The sequence below is a fragment of the Rhagoletis pomonella genome, unplaced genomic scaffold (genome assembly GCF_013731165.1).
Source record: "Rhagoletis pomonella isolate Grant_MI unplaced genomic scaffold, Rhpom_1.0 Rhpom_scaffold_00246, whole genome shotgun sequence".
NCBI classification, from domain to species: domain Eukaryota; kingdom Metazoa; phylum Arthropoda; class Insecta; order Diptera; family Tephritidae; genus Rhagoletis; species Rhagoletis pomonella.
In genome coordinates, this window is record NW_023458800.1 from 34,560 (window position 1) to 45,359 (window position 10,800).

The following is a 10,800-nucleotide window of genomic DNA, read 5'->3' on the forward strand; positions in this document are numbered from 1 at the left end:
CGAGGTGAGTTAGTTACAAGTCAGCAAGCTACAAGTAAAGTGAGCAGAAAAGCGAGTTGCGAATAAGCAAGCTATAAGTTTAATTGTGTGTAACAAGTTCAGTAAAGCGTTGTGATTGCTTTAACAAGTACTGTAGTGTTTTTACAGTATTAGCTAGTATTGTAAAATTGTTTGTTGTACAATAAAGTTAATTGTACTACCATTTGGTCATCGTTAGCCTTTATTTAACAATCCAGCGATACGAACCGTAGAATTTGGGAAATCCGGACGAGGTTCAAGGATAATCGTGACAATATCGATACTGACATCGATTTATTTGCAAGTCTAGCTCTTATGCATTCCTAGTTGCTGGGCGACAGAGCGATTTTTGTTCGCGCAGAATCGAACTTAAATTTCTGACATTGTAAAGAGAGCGGCAGTTAGTGTACGGAAAATATGTAAATATCTAATGAAAATATTGTGCTGAAAAACATAGCACATTCTTGTTAAGTGTGTAATTGACCAAAAACATTACCATGCCGATCTGCGGGCTCTAATATGATATTCGAAAGTAGATATTTATTTGTCTTTAAAAATAATTACTCCTTGGTGTATTTAGCAAGTGTCAAAATGTGTGATTCTTTAAGGAGTTAATTTGCGAAATTTTAAGGCAAAATTCAAGTCTGGAAGGAACCAAGCAAGTAGATTGCAAACGTTGAACGTGCACCGATTATAGCCCTAAATTGAATAAATCAATAGAGTGAAGAGAGCAATGTGCAAAAAAACAAATTATGTACGAATTATGAAAGCAAAAAATTGTACTAAACAGAAGTATGAAATGTTTATATCATCTATTCCCTCTATACTTTCTATATTTCCGTATCGCGTGTGAGTGCTACTTTTGGCGAGACACGAAAAATTTATCTAACGAAGTGATTGAAAATGAGGTAATTATCTAGTTGAGGAAACAACGGCCAAATTGGCAAAATAAGGGGGTCCCTAGTAATAACGATCCGGAGTACTGTTTAGTTATTTGTACAACGATTTTGAGTTGCTGTCCCCAAACGAGTGACCCGAATCAAAGAACTTTAGGACACACTTGTAGATAAGAGTACGCTTTATTACAAAAAAAAAATACTATTACCCCTATGCTGTAATCCGTCGTAGAAACTATTTTGCTTCGAATCGTAAAATTGGTATGCTGAAATCCGCGTTGTATCGTAATTTCGAAAATCGTAGGCCATCTTCGAAATTCGTAATGTTGGTATGCCTAAATCGGACGTAGCTGTCATTTTTATGTATTTGTTGGAAATTTTGTACGAATAGCAACTCGTGTCGGAGCGAAACAAATTGTTTTAAAATATCAATAAAAGAAAGTGTAAGCACAAAAATATGTATGTAAGTTAAAGTGTGAATAGGAAAAAAATGTATTATTAAATGTTTACAAAATTAACAGATCGAAGGGGAAAATTTTAGTAGACGGACGGCAAATTCTAGAAAAAGAGGGGATGATGGGGGTAGAATAGGACCCCCTGATTTCAAAACAACCCCCCTTTTTTCTAGCAACCCTATAGTTCTTTTATAATTTATTGTTAAAGTTTTCATATAAACGATGAATAAGATAGCAAAATAACATACAACTTAGTGCTACCAGACTGGAATTTTGAATAATAAAAGCGGATTTTTAATTCGGAATTTTTACTTAGTAGAATTATTATTTCTGTGTTGCCGAAGAAGGGGGGCTGAACACATTTTGCAGAGAACACCTTTCTGCGTAGGCGGCCTTCGGCCGCACTTAGGGATTATAACCCTCAGGCTGTAGAATTCTCCTTTCTGTTTTGCGAAGAAAAGGAGCTGAACACCTTTTGAGGAGAACACCTTTCTGCGTAGGCGGCCTTCGGCCGCACTTAGGGATTATAACCCTCAGGCAGTAGACTTCTCCTTTCTGTTTTGCGAAGAAAAGGAGCTGAACACCTTTCTGCGTAGGCGGCCTTCGGCCGCACTTCGGGATTATAACCCTCAGACAGTAGAATTCTCCTTTCTGTTTTGCGAAGAAAAGGAGCTGAACACCTTTTGCAGAGAACACCTTTCTGCGTAGGCGGCCTTCGGCCGCACTTAGGGATTATAACCCTCAGGCAGTAGAATTCTCCTTTCTGTTTTGCGAAGAAAAGGAACTGAACACCTTTTGCAGAGAACACCTTTCTGCGTAGGCGGCCTTCGGCCGCACTTAGGGATTATATCCCTCAGGCAATAGAATTCTCCTTTCTGTTTTGCGAAGAAAAGGAGCTGAACATTTTCTTTTGTATTGATTTCCCCTGTATTCCTTTTTAATCATTGCCTTCTTTGTATGTATTGTTTTGTACAATATGGCAACACATGTTATGTGTCACTTTGCAACCATGTGTTATTGTAAATATGCGTGAAATTCAATGTAATTTACAAGACGATAAAAGTTTAATTAAAGTGATTTATATACAAGATAAAATAAAAGAAAAGTGTGTAAAGTATTAAGTACAGTGTTATGTGCATTTATATATTTAAAAGTATGCACAAATGCTTTTTTGTTAAGGAAACTAAGTGGAACGACTTAAGAAATTTTAACAACAAATAACTTATAAACAATGATATTATTTATATTTTTTAGTTATACATGTTTTAGAGGATACCTCCCTTAACATCCTGACCAAGTTTCATTTGTTAATTCCACCTGGTTTTCTTAAAACACAAGGTGCGGCTGACTACTAAAGCCCACCCGATCGAAGCTCACAACAAATCGCTCGCAGTACGAAAAACTGGTGGAATGCATGAGCGAAAGGCCGGACATTGGTCGAGGCCTTGTAAAAGGAGCTAAAGAGGATGTGGTGGAATTTTGGTAAAGCGTTCCAAGAATTAAAGCGGCACAATATCTATTCTAAGCTTTACTCGTGGTGCACCCGGAATCGGCTTTTTCTAAATGTAAAAAAGTGTTTCCTTCATTCCACATTCACTAGAAAATATAGCCCGTGGGTACTGTTTATGAATTTGTACAACGATTTTGGGTTGCTGTGCCCAAACGCGTGAATCGAATCAAAAAACTTTTACACACACTTGTAGACAACAGTTCACGCTTTATTTCAAAAATTTAATTTACTAAATCTGTGCACTAATTTAACAATAATGTCGGTTGGAAATATGGCATTTGTTGCAAATTTTTGTTATAAATTTGTATATACATTTTTATATACAAGATATTTTTATAAAACACCCAGTAACCAAAATAGGCATCACTGGGGCGGCAGCCCCAGGTTTACCACACAGAAAGGGCCGAAGGCCGCCTACGCAGAAATGTGTTCTCTGCAAAAGGTGTTCAGCCCCCCTTCTTCGGACGAAAGCTTAACTTTGTTTTTTCCTTGCAAAAAATCTAAAATTACCCTATTTTCAAACAGCTCCCCAGAGGTCTGTGGGAGGGGTTGGGGGGCGGTCGGGTGACTTTTCATAAAGCGACGTCAATCCTCTTTCGTTTGTGGGGCCCACACCACCTCCCCCTCCGCCCCTAAATCGTTGTACAAATAGCTAAACATTTCCCTAGCCCGTTACTAACTAGTTACAAAATTTCTGGCTCAACCCTCGATCATGTTACAGACTTCAAAGATGTTGGTGTATATTTTGATTCCAAGCTTCGATTTATCACCCACGTCAACTATGTTGTTTCGAAATCGTACGCTATGTTTGCTTTTGTAAGACGTAACTGTTCAGTTTTCTCGGATCCATACACGCTCAAGATGCTATATACTTCATTAGTAAGATCTACGATTGATTACGCAGCCTTCATCTGGAGACCGTATCACGTTACTCAAATTAACCGTATAGAGCGAATCCAAAAAATATTTATTAAGTTTGCTCTCCGTTCTTTAAACTTTACTGATCCTATACCTTCCTACAAATCCCGTTTCCAACTTTTATCCCTGAAAACTTTACAGTCCAGATCTTCCATTCTCTCTTGCAGCTTGGTGTATAACCTGCTAAATTATACAGTTGACTGCCCTGCGCTACTGGAGCAACTAAACTTCTTTATTCATGCGCGGAATCTCCGACACGTCCCTCTTACACTGAGTTTCCTAAATTTGATTACCTCAAATTTGCTCCCACGCCAAGAACTCTATCTGAATTAAATAATGTTCCTAACTTGGACCCGTCCCTGTCGCCTGGAGCTGTCCGGAGCCTACTGTATAATTATTTTAACTAATTACTTTAACTAGTTCCTAAGCAATTCCTTTCTGTAGTCAGTAAGAAATTAATTGTTTCATATGACATAAATAAATAAATAAATAAATGGAGGCCTTTAAAAGGAGGGAGCTTACATTTTATCATTTAAGCTAAATGGATCAGAACAATCTCTTAGCAATCTCCTTTGTATATTAATGCAACTGTTAGCTGTTGTTCCTCCTGGGACAAAAGTGCACCGGCCACTGAATCCTTTGTATTCTACTTAATTAGGGAAAAATCTTCAAATAATGATTAAACTAATTTTTTTTTTTAATTTCACTACTCACTTGCGATTATGTATATTTATTTTGATTTGTTTCTGTCAAAGCAGCTGAGTAAGAATTTCGAATTTCACTATTTTAGTTGGCAACGCTGTTGATAGCTACGATCGGATTACAGCATACCAATTTTCGAATTTTCGGAACTGAGCTACGAATTCGTAACTACGAACTTTCGGATTACAGCATACGGGAGCTATCAAACGCACAACAACAACAACAACAACGCAAAATATCCACGAAACGGCATGAATTGCCGTTTTCAAAAATGTAACTCCCAAATGCCTAAGCCCTTATAGGTCCCTCGGAAGCCTTAAAAAAAATGTGCAAAAATCACAATTTTTACTTAGGTTTTCGCTTGTTTCGAGTTTATGGCTTGAGCCTTTTTGTGTTGCCTGTCAACAGGGGGCCACAATGGGTACATACAGTGACGAGCAAAACTGTAACATGGTGTAACGCTTTTTATATTAGCCGCCGCTATCTTTCCAAGTTCTAACGACATTCATACTTTTGTTGTATATTCGTATTGGTACACCTGTACTTCATCTCTCATAACGAATTGAAAAGAATCCAACAACAATAAAACCAGCAGACAAAAATGTAAATTAAGGCATATGTTACAGTTTTGCACTTATATATTTATACCTTTCATGAGCATGAAATGGTATTATAACTTTGGTCCGATGTTTGTAAGTAAAAGAATAAGAAGAGATAGACCCATTAAAATGTATACTTAAGTGATAAGAACGTCGAGCTGAGTCGATTTAGCCATGTCCGTCTGTCCGTCTGTCTGTCTGTCTGACTGTCTGTCTGTCTGTTCGTCTGTTTGTATGCAATCTAGTCTCTCAGTTTTCGAGATATCCGGATGAAATTTGGTAGGTGGGTGTATTTTTATAATGTATTAATCATTTGTCGGAACCGGAAGAATCGGACCACTATAACATATAGCTCCCATACAACTGATTGTTCAGATATGAGATTTTTCGTTATAACTTCTCCATTTATGCAGCTAAGAACATAAATTTTGCAATACTTCCACCCATTATTAACAGAGAACTTAGAGTGAAAATTACAAAGATCGGATCACTATAACCTATAGCTCCCGTACTACTGATTGTTCAGATATAAGATTTTTCGTTGTAACTCCTCCATTTAAGTAGCTAGTAACATGAAAATTTGAACTGTTGTCACTCATTATCAACAGAATACTTTCAGAGAAAATGGCGAAGATCGGGTCGCTATAACCTGTAGCCTCCATCATTATTAACAGAATATTTACAGTGAAAATAACAAAGATCTGGTCACTATAACGTAAGTAAGTAAGTAAGTAAAGTAACTTTATTTAGCTTTTTTGCTATTTAAGAATATAAAATTTTTCAGGTACACTTATTATATAGTAATTTGTTTATAAGTAATTGTAAGTAATTGTGAGCTAAAATACTGCTCTAACGTAATCTATTAGCAGTCTTTTAAATACATTAATGTTTCTTTCATTTTTGATATCACTTGGTAATTCATTAAATAGCTTTAGGCCTTTGTACATTAAAATATTTTGTGCCTTATTAGTCTTATAAAAGTTAATTCTAAAATCATTTTTGTTCCTTAAACTGTACGGTTGCACGTCTCCAACATACACAATGTGGCTTGTTAAATAATTTGGTAGCAGATTATACTTCATTTTAAATACAAAAAGTAGAACATTCATGTTAGTTCTTTGGTTTATATTTAGCCATTTCAGGGTATCGAGCATATGTGAGGTTGGTGTCAATCTATTACAAATAAGAATACACCGCATTCCCTTATTCTGCAATTTTTGCAGTCTGCTTTTCATTTGGTTGGATCCCAGGAACAGTATAGTTGAGCAATATTCAAAATGTGGCTTTATCATGACATTATATATCTTTAGGGCACTATTTACAGACACTTTTTTGCGCATTCTCTGGAAAAATCCAATTTTTTTTGAGATTTTACTACAAACATAATCTAAATGCTTGTTGAAATTTAATTTTTCATCGATAATAATGCCTAAATACTTAATTTCATCAACTTTGTCGATTATTTCACCATTAACTGTAATGTTTTCATTTGACTCGCCATTGATTATCATTGCCTTTGTTTTATTGACATTAAGTTTTAGTTTGTTCATTTCCAGATATTTGCATATATTTTCCAAATTATCATTCAGCCGCGTAATACATTCCTGACAAGAACTTCCGGTCATATAAAGCAATGTATCATCTGCAAATTGACAAATTTGTACCCCTCCCTGTAGTATATTTTCCATATCGTTTATGTATATTAAAAATAGCAGTGTCCCAAGCACTGCGCCTTGAGGTACGCCTAACATTATTCTTGCTGGCTCCGACACACTTTCCGATACTTTAGTACGCTGCCATCTGTTACTTAAGTAACTTTGAAACCACCGGTATTCAGCTCCCTTAATTCCGTACTGCCTCATTTTTTCCAACAAAATTCCTCTATCAATTGTTTCAAATGCTCGCTTGAAATCCAAGAAAACAGCCACTATACATTTCCCGTTGTACATTTCTGACTTCCAGTGTGAAATTACTAGATTTATTGCCGACTCACAGCTATGACGTTGTCGGAATCCCGATTGGTTTTCCGATATTAGCCGATTATTCTCCATGTAGCCTTCTAATTGCATATGGACCACTTTTTCAAGCATTTTACTTTCGGTCATTAACATATTGATGGGACGTAACTCTTCAGGATTCAGCGTGTTTTTAACTTTTTCTACTGGTACCACCATTGAAGTTTTCCATTCTTTTGGAAATTCTCCCAGTTCGAACGACGCATTAACGATTTCAAGGAGGATTGGACCCAGCACATCAAATTCACATAATATTATTTTTGGGGATATCAAGTTATAGTCTTTCTTGTTATTCATTGCTTTGAGTATACTCTTGAGCTCATTCAATTCTAATTTCTTAAATTTAAATAGTTTATCACAAGGCTTTACGTTGTTTATATATGTCACATTGGGTATATTTCTATTCAGCTCTTCAACACTTTCTATAAAAAATTTATTAAGTTCGTTTGCGATTTCCAACGGGTTTTTTATCTCAATGGATTTCACCATAATTTTGCTAATTTCTGTTCTCTCTTCGTTTAGGACAAATTGTTTTATTGTTCTCCACATCGTCTTTTGGTCATTCGATGCATCAACCTTCTTCGAAATGTAGCTGTTTCGCGCTTTTTCAAGTTCTTTTGAATACCTATTTCGGTACTGTTTATAGTTCTGCCACTCTGCCTGGGAGTTGCTCCATTTTGCTGATTTATATAATTCAATTTTTGTTTTTTTCATTTGGAGCAGATTAGCACCAAACCACCCATCAAAGTTTCTTTTTTGTTTAACCGTTCTAGCCGTAATCATTTTTTTGATAGGTTCCTTTATTTTCTCACTGAAAATGTTCACAGTTTCGTTAAAATTATGTATGTCAATTTTCGAGAATTTTGACTTTGCTATTTCTTCAGCGAATAGAATATTGTCAAAGCGGAACTTTTTTATTACTTTCACGAGCTTATTGCATCTTTCCTGTCTTTTTTTTATATTAATTTCAATGGACTCATGATCACTTATTTTATAGTTGGCGTTAACCTTGGCTTCGGCTTTTGAAATATTAGTCAATACATAGTCAATTAGCGTTGCGCTAGTTCTTGTGGTTCTTGTTGGTTCCAGAACTATTTGCTTTAATGCATTGTCTGACACTGACTGACAAATTTGGTCCCTGTAGGCACTATTTCCCAGCCAATCAATATTAAAATCCCCCATTATGAGAACTTCTGTACCACTGTCACACAATTGCTCAATTTTTTCTTTAATAAAGTCACAAAACACCATTTCTGGGGATCTACGTTTGTCAGGTGATCTATATAATCCAATTAAGGTTATATTAATATTTTTTTGCCTAACCATTATTATTAAGCACCATATACTTTTTTCGATCGCTGTTACCTCTATAACTTCAATCTGCCATTCTGGGCTAATATAAAATAGAACACCTCCTGTATGGTTTGATGTGCTATCACATCTCACAAGCTGATAGTCACTTAGTTTTATTTCACAGTTCTGTATTGAATTCGTTAAATGAGTTTCACTCACACAGATAAACTCGAATTTTACACCAAATGATATGGCTTCGAGCTGGTTAAAGTTTGTCCTTAAACCGCCAATATTTAAATACAAGCCTCTTATCACTGAATTTGATTGCTAATATTGAATCCTTTCGGACTCAATTTTTAACTTCTTTTGTAATGTCTGACAATCAGGGCTTCTGCTGTCGTGATTTACACATAAATCAGCCAGATTAAGTCTCTCCTTTGTTTTTACACAATTAACGCACTTTAGAACATCGCTTGTACACTGTTGGTATGCATGGCCTTTCTCGCCACACTTAGCACATATTTGCAGGCTTTCTTTACACACTTTGCTTGTGTGGTTGTAACCCCAGCACTTATAGCACCTTAAAACATTGTGGCTTTCATACACCTTGCACCTATCCCATTCCACGTTAATTTTTCCAAGTTCCATAACTTATTCAAAACCTTTCCCATCAATTTCAATTATTGCGTTGTGCACCGCTGGATTTTTGTAGGATTTGTACACTTTAATACACTTCAAGTAGCTCTCCTGCAAATTGTTTTGAGTTTTTATTGCTTGAGCTATTGTCTCCCCATCGAGCATTTCACTCAATCCACATATCAATATCTTTGGCCTTTTCATTGCTGGTAGATGAATGTCATATTTTTCACTCACTTTTTCTTTAATATCATTTACCAATATTTTCCTCGCTTCGTCGCTTTTACAACGTATAGCTACTGCTCCGTTTTGCCTATTAGTTATCCCGTTTACACCTACACTCAATTTTGATGGCTTTATTATTGTTTTTACATCACTCTTCGTTACTTCACTTTGTTGGTTTATTCTTGGTTTCAGTATAACAGGTGCATTTCCAATTATCGGGTTTTTTAGTTTATCCGCATAGGTTGCTCTTATTTCTAAATGCTTCTCTTTGTTTACACTTTTGTCCTCTACGGCTTTTTGGATTTGCTTCACCGTTTCATTCACCTCATTTATTTTTTCTTCAACAATCTTTGAACATTTTTTTTCAGTATTTTTAATAAGGCTTAATATTTCATCAAATTTACCATGCGCACCTGCAATGTACTCAATGCAATAATCACACAAAAACTTTAGGTTGGCGTGCTTTAGCAACGCATCTGTCTCATATTTAGAGAAACCAAGACATTTCACATGAAAAACAACTCCGCACACACCATTGCACGGTATACTAGCATCACGCGTGCTTGGTCTACATTTTCCACATTTAGTCTCCATCACAATGCCAAAAATCCGGAACTCATATCACAAATTATTGTTTTACGTATACATCCCATTCAACTGATTGTTCAGTTATGAGAATTTTCGTTATGGCTCCTCGATTTATGCAGCTAGGAACATGAAATTTTGCAATACTTCCAACGATTATCAACAGAATTCTTACAGCGAAAATAACAAAGATCGAGTCACTTTTACATATAGCTCCCATACAACTGATTGTTCAGATATGAGATTCTTTGTTATAACTTCTAAATATATGTAGCTAGAAACATGATATTTCGCACTATTTTCACTCATTATCAACAGATAGTTTACAGTAAAATTAACAAAGATCGGGTCACTGTAACTTATATATTGCCTCCGTATAACTGATTGTTCAGATATGGGGTTTTAATGTAAAACTAATATATGTGGACAGCTAAAACCGATAAATTTCGTAAGCTATTGTATAAATAATAATACAAAGTCTCAATGTCTGCTTTCCAGTCGTGCAGGAGTCGTCTCACGTGTCGTGGGGGCGGTTCGTTTCGAAGCAAGGCATTGTTGGGGTGATTCCCTCGGTGACAGCCCACGAGGTATTGCTTCGACAGCATGGTGTTGTGCTCTTTCACCGCCAGCATCTGGCTTTCTTCATGGAGGTGATGCTCGGACGACATGAGATGACAACCTGTAGCCGTACGTAGAGCTGCATTCTGGCAGGTTTGGAGGTTCCTCCATTGGGTGTCGCTTGTCCCCGCCGTCCACACTGGTGCCGCGTAGTTAGCCACTGACCGGCCGATTGCCTTGTAGGTCGCGAGCAGGGTTTCTTTATTGGCTCCCCAGGTGCTGCCGGCTAGCGATTTGAGGACTTTGTTCCTGGCTCGGAGTTTGTTGCATGTGGCTGTGGCGTGCGCGGAGAAGGAGAAGAGGCTATCGAACGTCACTTCTAGGATTTTA

At 36.6% G+C, this 10,800-nt stretch overlaps 1 long non-coding RNA gene across 1 annotated transcript; it reads left to right on the forward strand.

Annotated features, from left to right (window-relative positions):
• The first annotated feature begins 336 nt into the window (after positions 1–336).
• LOC118750457 lies at positions 337–4,314 on the forward strand. The gene is made up of 2 exons (XR_004994396.1): positions 337–926; positions 3,965–4,314. It is a non-coding gene; the product is annotated as an uncharacterized LOC118750457 (long non-coding RNA).
• Positions 4,315–10,800: the final 6,486 nt, after the last annotated feature.